This window comes from Pan paniscus, chromosome 7 (genome assembly GCF_029289425.2).
Source record: "Pan paniscus chromosome 7, NHGRI_mPanPan1-v2.0_pri, whole genome shotgun sequence".
Classification (NCBI taxonomy): domain Eukaryota; kingdom Metazoa; phylum Chordata; class Mammalia; order Primates; family Hominidae; genus Pan; species Pan paniscus.
In genome coordinates this window covers 30,868,321-30,890,550 of record NC_073256.2, presented here as the reverse complement: position 1 = coordinate 30,890,550, position 22,230 = coordinate 30,868,321, and the positions used below count along the sequence as shown (strand labels likewise).

The window sequence follows — 22,230 nt, the reverse complement described above, 5'->3', positions numbered from 1 at the left end:
CAGAGGATGATACTACTCTCAATATCGCAGGGCTGTTCACATCCCCAGTGACATTTTTCCTAATATCTAGGGGAGAGACAATTCTATGACAGCAAAGGTCGCAGGGTCTGTACATCCCTTCCTGATATTATTCCTAATATCCAGGGAGGAAGAGGATGATATCAAATATGAAAGGGGGTGTACACCCCCCACCCCTACGATATTGTTCTTAATAATCGTGAGGGGAGATGATGATATTACTCCAAATATCGCAGGGGTTGTTCATAACCCCCTGTGATATTGTTTCTGATATCCAACGGGGAGAAAATCATATTACTTCCAATATTGGTGGTGTATTGGTGTATACACCAAAATCAGGTGGTGTATACCCCACCTGAAATATGGCACCGAATATCCAAAGAGGGAGAGGATGGTATTCATACCAATATCGAAGTGTGTGTACACGCCCCTTGTGATATGGTTTTTAATATCCAGTGGGCGGGAGGATGATATTAGTCCCAACATCCCAGAGGGTGTACACTACCCCTGTGATATTGTCCCTAACTTCCAGAGGGGAGAGGATGATATCACTCCCAATATCTCAGAAGTTGTACATCCCCCATGATATTGTTCGTCATATCCAGGGAGGCGCAGGATGACATTCCACTGAATTTCGCGACAGGCGTACACGCACAGTGTAATATTGTTCCTAATATCCAAGAAGGGAGAGGATGATATTACTGCCAATAAAGCAGTGGGTGTACATTACCCCTGTGTTATTGTCTCTAATATCCGGGGCCGGGGGAGCAGGGGAGAGGATAATATTCCCTCAAATTTAGCAGGTGGTTTGACGCCCCTTGTGGTGTTGTTTCAAATATCCATAGGGGAAGACAATAGTACTATTTTTGATAGTCCGATTCATCCGCTCCACCTTTCCGGAACTCTGAGGCCGGGAGGCATCATGCAAATTCCATGTGATCCCCAATACCTTCGCCGTCTTCTGTACCAAGGCAGCCAAAAACGCAGGCCCGTTATCTGAGCCGATCCGTAACGGCAGTCGAAATCTAGGAATCACATCTCGAAGAAGCACAGGGGTTACCTCACGAGCTTTCTCAGTTCGTGTTGGATAGGCCTCCACCCACCCAGAGTAGGTACGCCCAGGAACTAGTACATACTTATTACCTCCACACTTTGGCATCTCTGTGAAGCCTACCTGGAGATCTTCAAAGGGGGCTGCTCCATAAGCTCGTATGCCTGGCGGAACGGTTGGACCTTGCCTCACATCATGCTGTCGGCAGGTAACACACCGCTGCCTCACCGTTTTGGCAAGGGCTGACAAAGGCGAGATGTACAAATACCGGCCTAACAACTTTTCCAGTGACTCCTGACCTCGATGGGTGGTTTCTTGCACAGCCAGTATAACTGCAGCTCCTAGCAGCTGTGGCACAGCTACTCTCCCATCTGGTAACCGAATTCATCCTTCCTCCATCACTTGTCCTTCCCTCTACCTGGAGAAAGTCCTTTTCTTCTTTAGAAGAAGCAGGTCCAAGATCAGGTGCTTGAGGGAGCACTGATGCCTGGAAGGGGGCAGATGCTGCTTTTCAAGCCTCTGAGTCAGCATGCGAATTCCCCAAATCCAGCAAGGTGGAAGCTCGCTGGTGTCCTCTGCAATGCATAACTGCCACCTTGTGGGGTTTCCATACTGCTTCTAATCATTGCAAGATTTCTTGTGGATATTTTCTGTCTTTTTCCCCCGGAGTTCAATAGGCCTTTTTCTTTCTATCATGCTCCATGAACTTGAAGGGTCAAAAAGACATACGAGAATCAGTGGAAATGTTGAAAGTCTGACCCTCACTGAGTTCTAAGGCCCAAATGAAAGCAATGAGCTCAGCTTTCTGGGCTGAAGTGGCCTGGGGCAACGTTCTGGCTTCAAAAACAGTGTCCAGAGTTATCACTGCATACCCTGCACCACTCTTTCCTTGGGGGTTGAAGAAGCTGCTCCCATCCACGTATAGTTCCCAGTCTCCTGATGCCCAAGCCTGGTCCTGGAGGTCAGGTCTGCTAGAGTCAATTGAGTCCAACACTTCTACACAATCAGGCTTGACAGGGCTCTCTGATACCGGCAGCAAGGTGGCGGGGTGTAGGCTGTTACAAACTTCAATGGTTATATGGGGATTTTTGCAGAGTAAAGTTTGGTACTTGGTGAGTCTGGCATTCGTTAACCAATGATGTCCTTTAGTACTCATTAAAGTTACCACAGCATGGGGTGCCTTTATGTTCAGGCTTTGCCCAAGAGTCAGCTTATTTGCTTCTTGTACTAGCAGGGCAGTTGCTGCCAAGGCCCTTAAACACTGGGGCCATCCTTTAGAAACCCTGTCTGGTTGTTTAGAGAGGTAGGCCACCAGCCTCGGCCAGGGCCCCACAGTTTGGGTTCAAAGTCCAGTTGCCATCTTTTGTCTGTCTGACACATATAATGAAAAACGCTTTGTCAGATCGGGTAGCCCCAGGGCTGGGGCTGACATAAGTTTTTCCTTCAGGTCATGAAAGTCTTGCCATTGTAGGGATCCCCATTCAAAAGCTTCCCGGTCCCCCCCCCCTTTGTGACCTCACACAAAGGCTTGGCTAATACTGCAAAGTATGGGATCCACAGTCTACAAAACCCCACAGCTCCTAAGAATTCTCTCACCTGCCTTCTGCTCTTAGGCTCTGCTAGATTGCAAATGACCTGCTTTCTTGCTAATCCCAGGCTGTGTTCCCCCTGTCAGATAGTAAATCCCCAGAATGTACCTGCTGTCAGCAGATCTGAGCTTTCTTCTTGGACACCTTATACCAACAGTCCTCCAGGTGCCAGTGTAGGGCATCCATTCCCTTGGCACACCCGACTGCCGTGGGGTGTCCCAGCAAAAGTTCATGAACCTACTGGAGCAACACGCAGCCCAGGTCTCTGGTGGGAAAATTCTGGAGGTCTCGAGCCAACGTCTCCCCAAAGATGGTGGGGGAGTTCTTGAACCCTTGGGGAAGCCGGGTCCAAGTGTACTGAGTAGTCACACCTGACTCTGGATCTTCCCACTGAAAGGCAGACAGCTTCTGGCTCTCAGGGGCTAATCCAATATGAAAGAAAGCGTCTTTCCAGTCCAAACAGGTGAACCAGCTGTCCTTAGCTGGAAGTAACCCCAACAATGTGGACGGGTTAGGTACTGTTGGATGTAAAGTCAGTGTTGCTTGATGAAGCAAGCACAAATCCTGTACCAGCCTGTAGTCCTTGGTCCCTGGCTTGGGAACAGGCAGGATGGGAGTGTTCCATGGAGACTGACAAGGAACTCTAATTCCAAAAGTTCTTAGGTGCTTGAGATGGACCTGGACACCTTGAAGGGCTTCTCTGGGGACCCGGTCCTGTTTTTGCATAACCGGCTGGGCCCCAGGATTCACTTCTATGAATATGTGGGCTGGGTTGACTGCCAACCCTGGAGGGTTGTGTCCCACCCGTACTCTTGGCCACCACTTAGCCAGAGCTGGTCTTCACACTTGGCAGGGCTCAGTTAAGAAAATTCTCCATTCCTCCTCTCGGGGGACCATAAGGGTCATAATGGCTCCCATTCCAGGTAACTTTAGCAGCAAAGAGCCGTGCTTTGTAAAAGAGATAGTGGCTCTCAGCTTGCTAAGCAAGTCTCTTCCCAACCAGCGCAAGGGACAGTCAGGCATGTACAAAAACTGCTGAATCACTTTATGTCCTCCTACAGCACAAGTCCGAGGCAAGCAGAAAGCTTGCTTTGCTGAAACCCCCGTGGCTCTGATGATGTCAATAGCCTTTTGGGATAAGGGGGCGACCGGGGTAGTTAGTACCGAATGTTCAGCACCGGTATCTACAAGAAAATCAATGTCTCTACCCCCGACTGTCATTCTGGCCAGAGGCTTTTTGGGGACCCTTGAGCCCGGTCTCTCTCAGTCCAGAAACACTTCTGCCAGGTTGACCAGGGCCCCTTCCTCCTTGTCCAGGGCCTCCTGCTCTCAGTCACCTGGTTTTCTTTTTAGCTGAGGGCATTTGTTCTTCCACTGTCCTATTTCTTTACAATCAGCACACTGGTTACATTGCAAACTCTGACAGCCAAGCTGAGTTTCTTTCCCGGGGCCCCCCTTCCCTTGCCCTTTGTGGTGACCCCTCTGATTACTGCAGCTAACAAACAGGTTGGCATTTATCCGGGCCTGACGTTCATTCTCTTTGCCATTTTCCTTACGGCTTACTGCTTCCCTGTTTACAAACACCTGGTTAGCTATTTCTAATCATTGCGATGTATTCATCCCTGCAAGCCCAGCCTGTTTCTGCAGTTTTCTTCTAATGTCTTCTGCGCTTTGACTGACTAAAGCCATGTTAATCATGTGCTGATTTTCAGGGCTATTGGGATCAAAAGGAGTATACATACCATAGGCCTCACACAGTCTCTCCTAGAATTGTGCTGGACTTTCTTCTTTTCCCTGAATGACCTCAGAGAGCTTGTTAACGTTTGTGGCCTTCTGAGCTCCCCTCTGTAATCCTTCCAAGAGAGCTTCTCTGTCTTGGTTTAGCCTTTGCATATCCTCTCTTTCATGTGGGTCCCCCTGGGGGTCGGTTCCTGGTAACTGGGTCCTTCCATACTCTTGGGGGTTTTGAAAATCAGCTGGTGCGTGTTCCGCTAGCCACTTAGTTGCTGCTTGGAGCACTCTCCACCTTTCATCTCTGTTAAAGAGGAACATGAGGAACTGGTGGCAATCAGCCCAGGTGGGGTTGTGGGTCCGGATATTAGTTTGGAGTAAATCAATTAGAGCTCGTGGCTTTTCAGTATAGGGCGGGGTATTATTTTTCCAGTTGAGAAGGTGGGCAGAGGTGAAGGGCTGGTTCCCAAAAACACGCCTCCCCACCAGATGACCATCCTCATCTATCCCTGTATACCACTGCTCTCTCAGGGGCATTTGGATCCCCATTTTGGGTCTTAAATGAGCTGCCAAGGGAGGGGTTTCTCCCGAGTCCTCGCCTCCTCTCTTGTCTACTCTGGGTGGCCTGGGGATACGCTTGTCTTACAGAGGCGCAAGCACTGATGGCTCAAGAGTGGGGAGCCTCTTTTCCTGGTAAGGGGAGGACACCAATGGGATCTCTGGTGCCATCTCCTGCAATGGATCTTCTGATGCTGGGTGGAGCAGAACTTCAGGAGCTGATTTCTCTGGGTGGGTGGAGCGGGATCCTTCCTTAGCCATCTGTCCCTTTGGTACTAGTATTGCTGCTGCCTGCCCTCTTAGCCAGTGTGGGGGGTCTAGCACCAGCTGTCACCAAGTGTCTATGTCTGGAAACTGGTCTAGGTATCCTTTACCAGTTACCTCGTGCCACACCTTAGAAACAAGGGACATGTCCAGGCTTCCTTCGTATGGCCAACCCACTTCTAATTGTGAGCAATCTATTTCCCACAAGGTTCTAGGTCCCCCTGGTAGTCTAGTGGTTAGGCTTTGCCGCTCTCAGTGCCGCTGCCTGGGTTGGATTCCCAGTCACGTGAACCAAGAAATGGAGCAGGAGGAGCTGCAGAATAAGCCCCTCAGACAGTGGATTGAAGAAGGAAGAGATTTTAAGCCCCTCAGACAGTGGATTGAAGAAGGAAGAGATTTTTTTATTCAGCCGGGAGTGTCGGCAGACTCTTGTCTTAAGAGCCCAACCCACAAAGGAAGACAGGGTTCCTGGCCCGTTTAAGGGCTTACAACTCTAAGGGGTTCCACGTGAAAGAATCGTGATGGATTGAGAGCACATGTGCTTAGAGTGGGGGTGGTTAATCTTTTCACCTCAGGCCGGCTCATCAGTGCCACCGGCTGGTCTTGCCACCGACTTCATTCCTGTTGTTTTTCAACTTTTACTTCCTCCTTCTCTTCAGAGACAGGAGACAGCAGAGAAATGGCTTCTCTCCTCAGGTCGACAGGATGATATTACTCCCAATATCGCAGGGGGTGTACACAGCCCTGTGATATTGTTCCTAAAATCCGGAGCAAAAGAGGATGATATGACTCTCAATATCGCAGAGGGTGTACACCCCTCCTGTTATATTGTTCTTAATACCCTGGGAGGGAGAGCATAAGATTACATTGAATATCACAGGGAATGTACACCCTCCCCCTCTGATACACTTCCTCACATCCAGGGGAAGAGAGGATAATTTTACTCCCAATATCGCAGAGGCAGTACACCCCCGTTGTGATATTGTTCCTAATATCCAAGGGAGGAGAGGATGACACTTCTCCTAATAAAGCTGTGGGTGTACATTACCCCTGTATTATTGTCTCTCATATCCGGGGGCGGAGGGGGGGCGGAGAGGATAACACTCGCTCAAATTTGTCAGGTGGTTTGACGCCCCTTGTGGTATTGTTTTTAATATCCAGTGGGGGAAGACAATAATACTGCTCTCAATATCACAAGAAATGCACATCCCCCTGTGATATTGCTACTAATATCCAGGGGTAGAGAGAATGGTGTTACTCCCAATATCGTCAAAGTGTCCACCCCCCCTTTGCTATTGTTCTTAATATATGGAAGGCAAGTATGATATGACTCCCAAGATGGAAGGGGGAATACAAGCACCGGTGATATTGTTCCCAGTATGCAGTGGAGGAGAGAATGATATTACCCCCAATATCGCAGGAGGTGTACACCCCTCTGTGATCTTGTTCATAAGGTTCAATGGAAAAGATGATCTTACTGGAAATATGGTAAATACACTGTCCACAGTGGCTGCTAACATGCAGGGAGGGACGGGGATTGAAATTACTCTGCGCATCAGCGGAGAGTGTCCACGCCCCTGCGATGTGGCTCCTAATATCCATGGGGAAAGGGGATAGATATGACTCCCCGCATCACTGGGAGTGTCCACCCCCTGCGATGTGGCTCGTAATATCAGTGGTGGGGGGGGGGTGATATTTCTCCCCGCATCGTGGGGGTTGCCCGCCCCGCTGCGATGTGTATCGTAATAGCAAGGGAAGGAGAGGGGGATGACATTACTCCCCGCATCGTGGAGGAGTCCATCACAGATCGGGATACTATCCACCCTCTGGGATATGGGGAGTACACCCCCTGTGATATTGGGAGGAATATCATACTCTTCCCCCCTGAATATTAGGAACAATATCATGAAGGGGGTGTTCACCCCCTGCCATATTGTGAGTCATGCCATTTTCTCTACCCCTGGACATTAGGAGCAATGTCACAGGGGTGGTGTACAACCCCTGCGAAATTGGGAGGTATATCTTCCTCTCCACCTTTGGATATCAGGGACAATAACACAGGGGAGGTCTACACGTTCTGGATTATTGGGATTAATACCGTCCTCTCCGCGCCCGGATATTAGCTACAAGATCACAGAAGGGATGCCCACCCGGTGCGTTATTTGGCGTAATGGCATCGTCTACCCCTGGCTGTTAGGAACATCACAGGGGGCGTGTACGTTTTCTGCGATACTGTGTGGAATGGCGCAATATTACTTATCGGAATTAATAATATCAATTATGAATTAATAATATCAATTAATAGTATCAATTATTAATTACTACTAATAATTATTAGTATTTTTGTATTAATTATAATTATCAGTATTAATAACTGATAATATAATTTTTAAAATCAATGCCGATAATAATGATAATGAATATTAAATAGTTATACTAACAATAACAATAAATGATTGATATTAATGATTAATAACGCCTCATATTAATAACTGATACTGATCTTATTCATTAGAAAACAGTAATATTAGCTCCTAATAATATTAATATTAGTAACCTGAAAACTTTTTATTAGCAATTATTTCTAAATATTAATATTGGTAATTCATATTCATATGAATAATAAATGAGTAATAATGAATACTAATATTACGCCTAATACCTCAGTGGGTGTACACCCACCTGTGATATTGTTCCTAATGTCCAGGGAGGGAGAGAGCATGATATTCCGTTCAATATCACAGTAGGTGTACACCCACCTGGTGATATTTATCCGAATATAATCTCCAGGGGGTGGAGTATGACGTTACTCCCAGTATAGCAGTGGGTGTACATCCACCCAGTGATATTGCTCCTCATATTCACGGAAGAAGAGAATGCTATTACTCCCAGTATCGCAGGCAGTGTACACCCCTTCTGTGATATTGTTCCTAATATCTGGAAGGTGAGAGGGTGATATTACCAATATTAATGGGAGCCTCTAGGCACCCTGCAGAGGCAAGCAAAATCGTTTTTGGAGCAAGGTAGTGTCATCCTGGACCTGAAATGATTACTATAAATATATTTTTAGTGCAATGAGCAGCACACAATGAAAGGTAACCTGACACCAGAAGAAAATCAGGTACTGTGAGGAGAACCAGGAGAAAGAACAGGCAAGAGAATCAGATCTACAAATGCTTTGACTGCTGGAATAGTCAGAGAGGGACTCTCCCACTGACACACACAAAAATAAAACCCACCAAAAATATAATTAGCATGCTTAAGGAAATATAGAAGAAACTAGGAAATATCTGCAGGAAACTTTCAAGAGCAATATAGCAGATTTTTTTTCCTTCTCTTTCAATGACTTTGAAACACAGCAGATTTTAAAAGGAAGCAAAAAGAACTTGTACAAATGAAAAATACAATAACAGAAAATTAAAAGTTCAGTAATGAATGGGCGTAACAACAGATTGGAAGCAATTAAAGAGAGAATTAGTGAGTAGGAAATTATCCAGAAGAAATTAAGCAGAATGCGACATGAAGAAATGAGATAATGGAAAACAGAGAAGAAATGATAAGATATATAGAAGACAGAATAAGTTTAGTTGAATCCCAGAAAAGAGAATAGAATAGAGGCAATACTTGAAGTGATAACAGTTAATTATTTTCTAGAATTGATAAAATGCCCAAATCCACAAATCAAATCTAATAGAATAAATCGCTACCTAAATAAATAAAACATACTTCCACACATCTTAATAAAACTGAAGAAAACCAAAGTCAAAGAAAAAAATCTTAAAGTAGCCAGACAAAAAAGGTAATAATAGAATTCGGAAGGTAATCAAATTCTTTCTTTCTTTCTTTCTTTCTTTTTCTTTTTTTGAGACACAGTCCTGCTCTGTCACCCAGGGTGGAGTCAAATGGCACAATCTTGGTTCACTGTAGCCTCCACCTCCTGGGTTCCAGCGATTCTCCTTCCTCAGCCTCCCAAGTTCCTGGGACTACAGGTGTGTACCACCATGCCCATCTTATATTTGTATTTTTAGTAGAGACGGAGTTTCACCATGTTGGCCAGGATGGCCTCCATCTCTTGACTTTGTGATCCACTTGGCTCAGCCTCCCAAAGTGCTGGGATTACGGGTGTGAGCCATTGTGCCCGCCTCTTTTGTAATTTTCTATTTGTCCTGACTGTTCTATGTTTGTTTTTCTCTCCTTCTTACCATCACTTTTTTTATTTTTTATTTATTTATTTTTTTTTTGAGACAGGATCTCGCTCTGTTGCCTAAGGCTATAGTGCAGTGGTATGATCACAGCTCACTACGGCCTCAACCTTTCAGGTTCAAGTGATTTTTCTGCCTCAGCCTCCATACTAGCTGGCATCACACATGTGCACTACCACCACACCCTACTCATTTTTAATTTTTATTTATTTATTTATTTAACTTTTTATTTTGAGCAGAGATGAGGTCTTGCTATGTTGCCCAGGCTGGTCTTGATCTCCTGAGATAGAATGATCCTCCCACCTTGGCCTCCCAATATGTTGGGATTACACGCAAGCGCCACCACTCGCAGTCAATAGCACTCAATTTTACACTTTGATGAGAAGTTAACTCTGTATGTTTAATTGCTAGGGTAATCATGATAAAATAGCGCATATACTTTTCAAATTAGTAGAGGGGAAGAATGGAATGATAAAATTAAATAAAGTGATGAAGAGCCAGGTGTGGTGGCTCATGCCTGTAATCCCAGCAATTTGGGAGGCTGAGGCAGGTGGATTGCTTGAGCCCAGGAGTTTGAGATCAGCCTGGTCAACATGGTGAAACCGTCTCAACAAAAAATTTTAAAATTGGCTGGGTGTAGTGGCTTCCACCTGTAATTCTAGCTATGCAGGAGGCTGAGGCAGGAGAATTGCTTAAACACAGGAGGTTGAGGCCATAGTGAGCTGTGATCACGCCACTGTACTACAGCCTTAGGCAACAGAGCGAGATCCTGTCTCAAAAAAATAAATAAATAAAAAATTAAAAAAGTGATGGTAAGAAGACAGAGAAAAACAAACATAGAACAGTCAGGACAAACAGAAAATCACAAAAGAGGTGGGCGCAGTGGCTCATGCCTGTAATCCCAGCACTTTGGGAGGCTGAGGCCAGTGGATCACGAAGTCAAGAGATTGAGACCATCCTGGCCAACATGGTGAAACTCTGTCTCTACTAAAAACACAAATATAAGATGGGCATGGTGGCACACACCTCTAGTCCAAGCTACTTGGGAGGCTTAGACAGGAGAATCGCTTGAACCTGGGAGGCAGAGGAGAGATCGCACCACTGCACTCCAGCCTGGTGACAGAGTGAGACTCCATCTCAAAAATAAATAAATAAATAAGTAATTAAATTAAAAAAAGAAAATTACAAAGAAGTGGTAGATTTAACTCAAATATGTCAGTAATGACATTAAATGTAAATGCACTAAGTGCTCTTCTTAATAGACAGATCTTAAGACCATATAAGGTAACTCCACCTGGAGCATAGAGAGGAAACTCACCTCCCTCACGTCCACCAGGAACCATGGCAGGGCCAGCAGCTTGGGTGACCTGCTTCCTGGTCCTGTGTTCTGTCAACTCTGCCCGATTCAATTCAACCCAGCCCGTTTATGTTGAACAGCCTGTGCTGGTGAGGCGGGGGACAATTTCGGAACATACAAATATATCAAACAAGGTTTCTATCCTGAAGGCATTTTCCCAAGTTAGGAGAAAGTATGCTGTAGCATGAATTCTCGGGATACATATTCCTCTAACGGCCTATGGACACATCATATCTTCACGGGGTGCTGAAAACAGCTCAGTCGTGGAGACCCTAACCCAGTGGCACTAGAGGAATTAAAGACACACACACAGAAATATAGTGTGGAGTGGGAAATCAGGGGTCTCACAGCCTTCAGAGCTGAGGGCCTGGAACAGAGATTTACCCATGTATTTATTGACAGCAAGCCAGTGATAAGCATTGTTTCTATAGATTATACATTAACTAAAAGTATTCCTTATGGAAAATAAAGGGATGGGCAAAAGTAAAGCGATGGGTCTGGCTCGTTATCTGCAGCACGAACATGTCCTTAAGGCACAGATCCCTTATGCTATTGTTTGTGGTTTAAGAACGCCTTTAAGCTGTTTTCCACCCTGGGTGGGCCAGGTGTTCCTTGCCCTCATTCTGGTAAACCCACAACCTTCCAGTGTGGGTGCGATGGCCATCACGAACATGTCACAGTGCTGCAGAGATTTTGTTTATGGCCAGTCTTAGGGCAGTTCATGGCCAGATTTTGAGGCCTGTTCCCAAACAACGGGGGCTGAGTTGAGGGTGGTGATGTTTTGGGGCTGTGTCCAAGAATGGCTCTGCCTGTGCCTGGCTGTCCACCGCGTTGGACACATGCAGGCAGTGGGCAGGGCTGGAGTAGGTGCTTTTCTGAATGGAAATTCATCAATGCGCTTGTGTCTGCTGTGGTTATCAGTGTTGCTATTTCAGTAAGTAATGGTAAAGCCTTCACCCGGCTCATGCCAGATGCGGAGGGTGGGGGCGCGGGCCTGTGATACGGCTGGGGTCCTCTGTCGTCAGAAAACATGAGCTCATGCCAAGGTTTCCACAGGTCACCGAGATAGCACCGGCTCTCTGGAGACAGGCGTGACCCCCAGGTCGGCTCCTTGTCATTGAACTAAGTGGGCTCAGTGTCAGCTTGAACGTTAGTGGTGATAAGGGCCGGATAATGGTAGCCAAACTCCCACGGCCTCTTTAGGCCTCCCCCGGGGCCCTGAGGCCAGCAAGAGGGCAGGTCAGGGAGGGGCCAGGAGGAGGAGCAGGCAGGGAGGCTGCTGGTGCCTTTGGCTCAGCCAGTGGGGCTCTCAGCCCTCTGGAGTGTGCCCTAGGGACCAGTTTGTCCATGCCCCTGCCTCCAGGCCAGTCACTAGGACCAACAGATGTCCCAAGGAAGACACCGGCCATGACTGCATCCTGGAACCATATCAAACTGACAGCACTTACTTCTCTGGACTTGTTTTTGTTTCACCAAATTTGCTGGATCTGTTGGCAAATTTGAGTGAGTGGGGAAGTTGTGGGTGTGTGTTCAGGCTGTGCCGTGGACCTGGGGGCCAGGGTTAATCTGCTGGCAGTTTCAGGTGGGAAAGACCAGAGCTTGATCACAGCACACACAGCACCTGGGGATATTTCTCAGCCTCTGCGCTCCCTGGTCCTGAGTCTGTCACCTGTGAGGTCAAGCTTCCTAAGCCTTCCTGGGCCTGAAAGTAAGCCACACCACTTCCAAAATAATGACACCTGTGTGCAACCCAGATGGGAGCATGGTCCTGGCCGTGTGTCTGCATCTCTGGGCTGCTCCCCAGCACACAGGGGAGGGCAGGAGGTGGGTTTTATGCTGGGAGGGCCTCAGGTGGCCTCCTGGGTCAGCAGCATGCATGCTGCCCTGTCCCTCTCATGCCCCTCTATTGCTGGTCCAGGACTGAACCTTTTCTTTCTCTGCCCAGAGCAGCCTCCAGGGAGCCATTGTCAATGGACAAGAGGCGGCATGTGACATGGGATTATTTGCCACCCCTGAATCAGTCCAAATCTCCCATTCTCAGAGGAGGGCACTGAGGCAGGGAGGGGCCTGGCCAGCCCAAGCCCTGTCTGCTGCTCGGCTGAGCAAGAGGGACATGAACGCAGCTCTTTGTCCTCTGCCCTGTGCTTGCATTCTCTTGAGCTTCCTCTCTAGGTAAAGAAATCATTCTTTTTGTTAATTTTTTTATTTTATTTTTAAATTTTTATTTATGTATTTTGAGACCAGGTTATGAGACTGGTTAATTTTTGTGTTTTTGCTGGAGATGCGGGTCTTGCTATGTTGCCCAGGCTGATCTTGAACTCTTGGCCTCAAGTGATCCACCTGCCTCATCCTCCCAAAGTGCTGGGATTACAGGCGTGAGCCACCACACCCAGTCACAACTGAAATCATTCGAGGTGTCATTGTTTCCGATGTTACTTTACGTTTTGAAAAATAAAGCTACTGCATTGTGCAGGTGAACAGTCTCAGACTGCAAAGCGAGTCAGCACTACCACAGAGGGAATCCCAAACTCGCTGCTGAGAACAGAACAGCTGTGCCCTCGCCAACTGGGACCCGAGTGACATCTACTGGAGCAAGCAGGGGCTGCACGTGAGCAGGCAGCCATTCAGTCACTCCCCGTCATTCCAACACAATCGAATTTATGTAGAAAATTTACGTGCATCATAGGCTATTTATGAATATATGCACACGTAGAAAGAGGAAAAATATGCTTGGAAATGGTAAACATAACTTCAAGATAGTAGTTACCTTTGGGTTGGGTAGGGGTGAAGGAGTGGTAAGGGTTTTAGTTTTATCTTTATCCATTTCTTTTTTCACTTATTTATTTGTAGAGATGGGAGTCTCACTGTGTGGCCCAGGGTAGTCCTGGTCTCAAGCAATCCTCCCACCTTGGCTTCCCGAAATGGTTGGATTACAGGCGTGAGACACCATGCCTGGACACAATTTGGTTTCTCTTTCAAAAGATCCGATACCAGTGTGCCAAAGTATTGACATCTATTAAATCTTTCAGGTGGTCCTACTGAGGTCTGTTTTTCTGTGCTTATCTCTAAGTTTAAAATCGTTCATAATAAACATATAGTTTATATTAATAGTAATAATATACAGTATATATTATACTATATATTTATTATATTGTATACATTTTATATTCATTATATATTGTATACTTACATTTATGGAAGGAAAATAAAAAATAAAAATGGAAAATTTGTTGTCCAGATTCTTGGTCCCAGTGGTAGCAGGGCAGTTTAATAGCAAAAGTTCTTAATACTTGTTGGCTGCTGTTACCATCATTAATAAGTATCCTGGAGTTTACTGGAGTAACTGAACAGCAGTCGAAGCTCATGTCTAGGCTAGAGGAGAATCACACTCTTCAGCAGTGGTGACAAGATGAAGATACACTGAGAAGACTCATTTATTTGCTATTATTGAAAAAATGTTCATACCCAATTGCAAGATGTGGCATAGAACATCAGAATGTTCTTAGAATTGGGAAGCTCTCACGTAGGAGGCTGAAAGAGAAAGCCAAAATGACTATTTTATTTCCAGATTAAAGTTGTGCCTAGAAATGATCACAAACACAACCTCCCACTGTTAGAACCAGAGTCCAGAAGCACCTAACACAGGCAGCAGTACTAGAGCAGGGCTCACGATATTTTGATAACTCAAGTTATACCTTTATGAGCTTTTACATATCTAGGTACCTATTGTACGATTATTTGTATAATATATTTTTAAAATCTCACTTTTTATGCCAGAGGTTTGAATGTAATTGGTCTGGGTTGTGTCTTGGGATTTTAAAAAATGTCCCCAGTTGAATGTAAATATAAGCCAAGATTGAAAACCATTTCTTCAAATCAAGAAAGGGGAGTCCCCGATGCCAGAGATGAAGAGGACATGGAAAGGTACAGTGGCGGTGGGGCGTGGTGGCTCACGCTTGTAATCACAGCACTTTGGGAGGCTGAGGCAGGCAGATCACGAGGTCAGGAGATCGAGACAACGGTGAAACCCTGTCTCTACTAAAAATACAAAAAATTAGCCGGGCGTGGTGGCATGCACCTGTAATCCTAGCTACTGGGAGAGGCTGAGGCAGGAAAATGGCGTGAACCCAGGAGGTGGAGCTTGCAGTGAGCGGAGATCATGCCACTGCACTCCAGCCTGGGTGACAGAGTGAGACTCCGTCTCAAAAAACAAACAAACAAGCAAAAACACAAAAAAACAAAAAGAAAGGTGGAGTGGCAAGTTTGAGAGCTGATGTGGGGGAGCTGGAGCCTGGGTGGGGCACATTCTGATGCACGCTCATGGGGACAGGTGATGAGGCCTTAGAAAGGGGAGCTGGATCTGAGATTTGTGCAAAAGTCAGGACCCTTGAAAAGCTGCCTGCTCAGTGAATGGGGGACCAGACAAATCCTACCTGCTGGTGAGGGATACTTCAGTTGCTTAGGCTCTCGGTGGGGAAAAAATATCTCTCATGTAATAAACTGAAACCTAAGCTGAGAAATTCACTTAAACATTGGTCCAAACAACTCAAATATCCATCCATGGATGAATGGACAGACTAAACGTGGAATATACGTACAATGGAATATTATTCTGCCTTAAAAAAGAAAGGAAATTCTGATACATACCATAACATGGATGAACCTTGAAGACATTATGCCAAGTGAAAGAAGCCAGATGCAGAAGGACAAATACTGTATAATTCTACTTACATGAGGTACCTAAAATAGTTAAATTAATAGAGACAGAAGGCAGAATTGTGGTTATCAGGGCTGGGAAAGAGTGGAATGGGGAGTTAGTGTTTCATGGGCACAGAGTTTCAGTTTGGGATGATGGAAAAGTTGTGGAAATGGATGGTGGTGACGGTTGTCCAATAATGCAAATATACTTGATGCCACTGAACTGTACACTTAAAAGTGTTTAAAATGGTCAATTTATGCTATGTGTATTTTATCACAATAGACAAAAATGATCCCAAGTTTATGATACCCTTCATGGAGCATCTGGAAGAATCAAATAGTAAAGTACATTATTCTCTTCCCAGTGTGTAGAATTTCTACAATAGAATGGCAGGGAGTGGGGTGGTAAATCCTCACTGAAATAAGTGAATAAGTGAATCTGTAAATCCTCACTGAAAATAAGTTCAGTAAATTAAAGTTCAATAAATTAATAGTTCAATAAATTTCTACAATAGAATGGCAAGGAGTGCAGTGGTAAATCCTCACTGAAAATAAGTTCAGTAAATTAGAGTTCAATAAATTAACAAATTAAAGTTCAATAAATTAAAGTTCAGTAAATTAAAGTTCAATAAATCCACACTGAAAATACATCACAAAACACATAGAAAAATATCCTGCCATGATAGCCAGTAGGCACAATGAATAGCAGGATTACTGCCAAAGATACTGAGATAATGGTACAATGTGAAAGCAAGCAAATAAACGTGAAAGATGAAACTATAAGAAAATGCTATTATGAGAAAGATGAGCTATTTACACACAGCTAAATAGAAAATCAACAAATGAGAATAGAAATCTGAGGAAACTGCCACATATGAGGCTCAGAGCTAAAAAGCAATGAAAAATATAGAAATGAAGCCAAGAGATATGAAAGATCAAATGAGAAGTTTCACTATAAATTTGAAGATGATGCTGGTAATGCATTGTGTTAATTTGCTTGACCCACCTGATTTTGTGCAGCCATAGTTCAATGCCAACATTTCATGCACATTTCATGGGCAATGCCGGCATCCCTTCTCAACTGCAGACCACAGTGTCTTTCTGTTCTTCTTACCCTGGGCTTTTCCCAACACTGCAAAAGCCCATTTAGCTTATGCACAAATAGTTCAGACTTTTGAAGGTGTTGACACAGCTGGCAGCAGCCCTCAACTAATGAGGGATGAGAAGAAGTAGATAAGTGTATCAACTCAATTGTCCTTTGGTGAGACAATATAAGGCATTCTCTATTAATTTACTCAAAGAATCCTCAGCAGGACTGAACCCCAGTGAATCTCAGTGGTAGCCAGCTCATAATCCAACTTTATTGGATTTTCTGTTTTATTCTTCTGATTCCATCACTTCTGTTCACCGTGATCACCTCTTAAATTAACTCAAGTCTTCCTTTCAGGTTCTGCTTTCATAGGAACTTAAACTAAGGCAAAAGGGAGAAATGCAAAGAATTAGGGAAAGGCAATATTTGAAGCGATAATACTTGAGAGCTTTTCACAATTGATGAAGGACAGATATCCTTAGATTCAGGAAACACAAGTCCTAAAAAGGTTTTAAAAAATTGATTTCCATGTGCATTGTAGAATACCAAAGATAGGGGGAAAATTTCTAAAGCAACTAGAGAGAAAGAATGGATTAGCAGGGCAAGGCACAGCATTTTGGTGGTCAATAGACTTTTAAACAGTTATAAAAAACCAGAATACAATGGAATAAGCATTGAAGGAAAATGACTGGTGATCTGGAATTTTATACCCAATGAAACTGGGTACTGCTTGAGAATAACAGGGGGAAAATAAACCCAAAAAACCAAAAACATGTTCATACAAAGATGGAGTTTATCTACTCACAGACACTAGTTGAAAGAACTATTACATTATGTACCCTTGATGCTGGTTCTATTCCTTGTAGCCACAAGAGCAAAATTCAATCCCATTTTCCAAAGGATCCTCTTATAGTTCTTCTCTGGGCCTGTGGTGGAGGTGTGAGGGATGATTTCTTCTTCAATAGCTCTGTTTAACCTTGGCAGCCTCCTTCTGAATAAAGTTGCCATCTTGACAAGGAGATTTGGGATGGGGTGGTTCAGTAGGCGCTGGGAGCTTTAGTCTTCAGCTTCTGGTTCTAGGCTTCCTGGTTCCCCTCTCTCCTCATAGAGTTAGATTTTGGATTGTGCTGGCCGTCAGTATCTGTGGGTCGGCTCACATTCAAGAACTTTGCCAGAATTTCTCCTTGGGAGGAGGAATGAAAACTCATTGGTGTCTACAGATTGAATTTCCCTCTCCTCTTCCACTTACACAGAGAGAAAGAGAAATAATTGTAGCCTTGCAGAAATTAATTTTTACTTTGGGTGTGATACTCTACCTCATTTTTCTCAGTCCAGGCCTCAGTTTCGCCATTGATAAAGACACAATGGTGACCCAAATTAAACCCTTTTCTGAATTTAACACTGAGGAACACTTCCAGCCACCCCCGACCCCGAGTTCTCTGCAGTGGTAGCTATTTTTCCAGGATGTCCTGGCATTGGGGCTGCCTTCTTCCCACCTGCCTCTGCTCCTGTGTCCCTCTCCACCTCACCTGGAGAAGGGGAATCAGGCTACATCACAGTTGCCACAGAAAACAAGGTATTTATTTTCTTTCTTGGCTTTTGTTTAGATCGTAGCATCTACAGTGACTGGATTCTACTCTTGCTGATTTTAAAAAATCAAAAAGTGTTTATAATTTCATAAGTATGACAGAAACTTACTTCCATTGTAGAATAATTCAGATAATGCACAGAAAGCAAATGATACTTTTCCCACCTTCAATTCTAGTCCTTCCTTTTAGAGGTGACCACCACTGTCATTTTAGCATTTACTCCTTCCTGCTCTCTCTCTCTCCCTCGAGATATATATACACACATACACACACATATATATGTGCTTTTTCCTTTTTGTTGCTTATATGGTATAATCCATATACATTTTACAATTTTTAAAAACTTACATATTTGGGGAATCTTTTCATTCTGGTATAAAGACTTTTCTTGTTCTCTCTGACTGGTACATAGTATTCCAGAGCACTGTTATACTGTGCTATAATATAATTTATCTAAGGAAACATCAGATATAAGAAAGAAAGAAAAAAACTAAAGGAAAGATATAAAAGCAACAACAAAATACTATATTTAACCACTCCCTTGTCAATTAACATTTAGGTTGTTTATAATTTTCGCTACTACAGATAATTCTGCATGAGCATTCTTGTACATATTCCTGTGTGTCTAGATGCAAGCATTTCTCTTGGGAAGATATGGAAGGTACACTTCCAATCAAGAGAAGACACATTTAACATTTCAACATTTTAGCATTTAGAGATTACTCTCCATAAGGGCTGTATCAATACACACCCTCATAATCAGTGTATGAAAATACCCATTGCTTCATCCTTTTACCAAAACTAGTTGTTTTCCATTTTTAAAATGTTTTTTCCCTCTGATTGTTGTCTTTCTCCTTAGCATCCTCCACTTCTTGTCTCCCTTCTTGCCATCTCCTTCTCATACAGCACGCCCCAGGCAGACATGATTCACAGAAAATGGTCCCAATGTATAGCCATGCGGTCAGAAGTCATGGGATGAAAACACTCAAATAGACACACACAGGAGTTTGCAAAATCACATGCGCGCGTCTTCACACACAAACACAGTATTCTTTCCAGTCAAGATAAGAATATTAGTGGGAAAAGTAGTGCTGGACTATCTCATTTCCCTGTGTGGGCGGCTCAGATAAGTGGCCTCTCAGGTCTGGACAATAATACCCAGCCCGACAGCTTGTCTGTGGCCTCTCCCGCCCCTCCAGAGAAGCCTCCGCAAGGATGACTGTTCTGGGGTGGGGTCCAGCAGTGGGTGCACAGCTCTGAGCAGACCCAATGGGCAGACAGTGATGGCAAGAGGCGCTCTTGGGGCCTGGGAGGGGGATGCAGCTCACGGCGGCGGCAGTGCTGGGGATACACCGGCGCCAGACCGGTGCCCAGAATCACCGGGAGTGTGATGATGGGGCACATCAGAGTCATTAGAGTAACTGGGGGGGGCCCAAGGAATCATGCTAGGAAGCAGGGACGCGAGGTGGCTCAGCTTGTGGGTGGCCACAGCAGCTTTGCAAACCTCCTTCCTCCCTTTCTTCCATTCCCAGGGCACACAGGCAGGATGGTGCCTGAAAAACAAGGCCTCCCACTTCCTCCGCGGCATCCCTCCTCTCCCACACCTCTCAGGCTCTCTCCTGCGCCTCTTCTTCAGCAGTTTAGGAGGTTCCTGGGACTCTGCTAGTTCTGGAGAATACAAAGAATAAGCGCCATTCCTGCATCCGAGGACCTCACGATCTCGGGGGCCCTCCAGGGCCCATCTGCCACTGCAAGTCTAGATGGTCTCTCCCGCTTCTTGTGGTGCAAGGAGTTGCACACAGCCCCTTGCAGCTCTCCCTGATATTTATGGTCTTGGTCCCACTGATTCAGGTTGCTTTTGCTATCCATTTTAAGTCATTTTGTCTTCTTTTTAAAAGTTCTTTTAAAACAAATTTTTATCTTTGTAGAGACGGGATCTTGCTATGTTGTCCAGGCTGGTCTCAAACTCCCGGCCTCAAGTGATCCTCCTGCTCTGGCCTCCAAAAGTGCTGGTGTTACAGGCGTGAGCCACTGTGCCCAGCCGTCATTTCCTCTGCATGTCAAGTGAAGTCATGGGGAAGGGCATCTGGAGTGGTGAGTGGGGCTCTCACTTCCTCAGGATGGCGGGAAGTTCTATCTTGATCTGAGGCCGGGGATCAGGTTGCTCCTTGTCCCCACATCCAGGGTTGGGAGGAGAGGCTGGAGCCCGGGAGACTCTGCTTGGAAACCTGGAGACTGTGGCAGGCATTGAAGAGTGTGGAGTCGCCCACATTGGTGGTCTTGTTTGATTCCTACCACCTGGAAGGGAGAAAGAGCAAGACTTCTTCTATCTGTCACAGATGAGGAAACTGTAGCCTACAAAGGTTAAATGACTCACTCAAGGTCGCATAGCCGGGAAAGAAAGAACCCAGGTCTCTGGACTTCAAATCTGGGGTCCTAGCCATGGGCCATGTTCTTGGAAACTTGCACCACATGGTAGCACCCTAGAAGGAGGAGAGGGAGGAGAGGGAGGCCAGATGCTCTGGAGGGCATGCTCTCAGGTCTGAGGCCAGATGCTCTGGAGGGCATGCTCTCAGGACTTAGACCCCTGTGGACACCCTTAGTGAGGGGTGGACAGAGAAAATTACACTTATGCGCTACGCAGCCCCTAACACTGATAGTAGATGTCACATTGTTAAAAAAGGGGAAAGAAACATTAAGGGTGGACTTGAGGGGCAGCCTGTCTGGAAGTTGGTTATGAGCTGCCTGCATATATGCCTAATATTTTCAGCTCTAGTTGATGAAGTTACTGGCCTTTTTCTTAGACACAGCCTGAGTCATTTTCTCTCCAGTCTGATTGAAACCCCAAACCCTCAGATTTTTTTTTTTTTTTTTTTTTTTTTGAGACTGAGTCTTGCTCTGTCGCCCAGGCTGGAGTGCAATGGTGTGATCTTGGCTCACTGCGACCTCCATCTGCCAGGTTCAAACAATTCTCCCTCTTCCCAAGTAGCTAAGTTTACAGGCACCCGCCACCAAGCCACCACGCCCGGCTAATTTTTTGTATTTTTAGTAGACAGAGTTTTGCCATGTTGGTCAGACTGGTCTTGAACTCCTGACCTCAGGTGATCACCTGCCTCAGCCTCCCAAAGTGCTGGGATTACAGGCGTGAGCCACCACGCCTGGCCTGACTTTTTACTTTTTATTTTCTCCTTTCCTTCCTTCCTTCCTCCCTTCCTCCCTTCCCCCCTTCCTCCCTTCCCTCCTTCCTCCCTCCCTCCCCTCCCCTCCTCTCCCCTCCCCTCCCCTTCCCTTTCCAACAGGGTCTTGCTTTATCACCCAGGCAGGAGTACAGTGGTGCAATCACAGCTCATTGCAGCCTCAACCTCCCACACTCCAGAGATCCTTCTGCTTCAGCCGCCCAAGTAGCTGGGACTATAGGTGCACACCACCACACTGGGCTGGGCTAATTTTTAAATTTTTAGTAGAGACCGGGACTCACTATGTTACCCAGGCTGGTCTCGAACCTCTGGGCTCAAGCAATCATCCCACCTCAGTCTCTCAAAGTGCTGGGATTACAGGTGTGAGCTATTGTGCTCAACCTAGACCCACCCGCCCCTCCTTCCTTCCTTCCTTCCTTCCTTCCTTCTTTCCTTCCATCCCTTTCTTTTTTTGAGGCAGAGTCTCGCTCTGATGCCCAGGCAGGAGTGCAGTGGTGCAATCTCAGCTCACTGCAGCCTCTGCTTCCTAGGTTCAAGCAATTATCCTGCCTCAGCCTCCCGAGTAGCTGGGAGTACAGGTGTACACCACTACACCTGGCTAATTTTTGTACTTTTAGTAGAGATGGGGTTTCTCCATGTTGGCCAGGCTGGTCTCAAACTCCTGAATACAAGTGATCCCCCCACCTCGGCCTCCCAATGTGCTGGGATTACAGGCGTGAGCCGCTGCACCTCGCCTACTTTCTTATTTACTGAATAGCTGATACCCTCATGGCAGTAGCAGTCACATCCCGGGTGCCATGTGCTCAGGCATGAGGGGCCATTGGGAGCATCCTACCAGGGTCCGTCTGTCCTGGGAAGAGTCAGAGAGGTGAATCCAAGCCAAAAT

The 22,230-nt window shown here is 45.6% G+C and overlaps 1 long non-coding RNA gene across 1 annotated transcript; it reads right to left on the bottom strand.

Annotated features, from left to right (window-relative positions):
- Nucleotides 1-4,691: 4,691 nt before the first annotated feature.
- On the bottom strand, nucleotides 4,692-19,742 carry LOC134731046 (uncharacterized). The gene is made up of 5 exons (XR_010113098.1): nucleotides 16,475-19,742; nucleotides 14,236-14,301; nucleotides 13,961-14,142; nucleotides 10,732-10,856; nucleotides 4,692-5,969 (listed from the first exon to the last, which is right to left on the bottom strand). It is a non-coding gene; the product is annotated as an uncharacterized LOC134731046 (long non-coding RNA).
- Nucleotides 19,743-22,230: the final 2,488 nt, after the last annotated feature.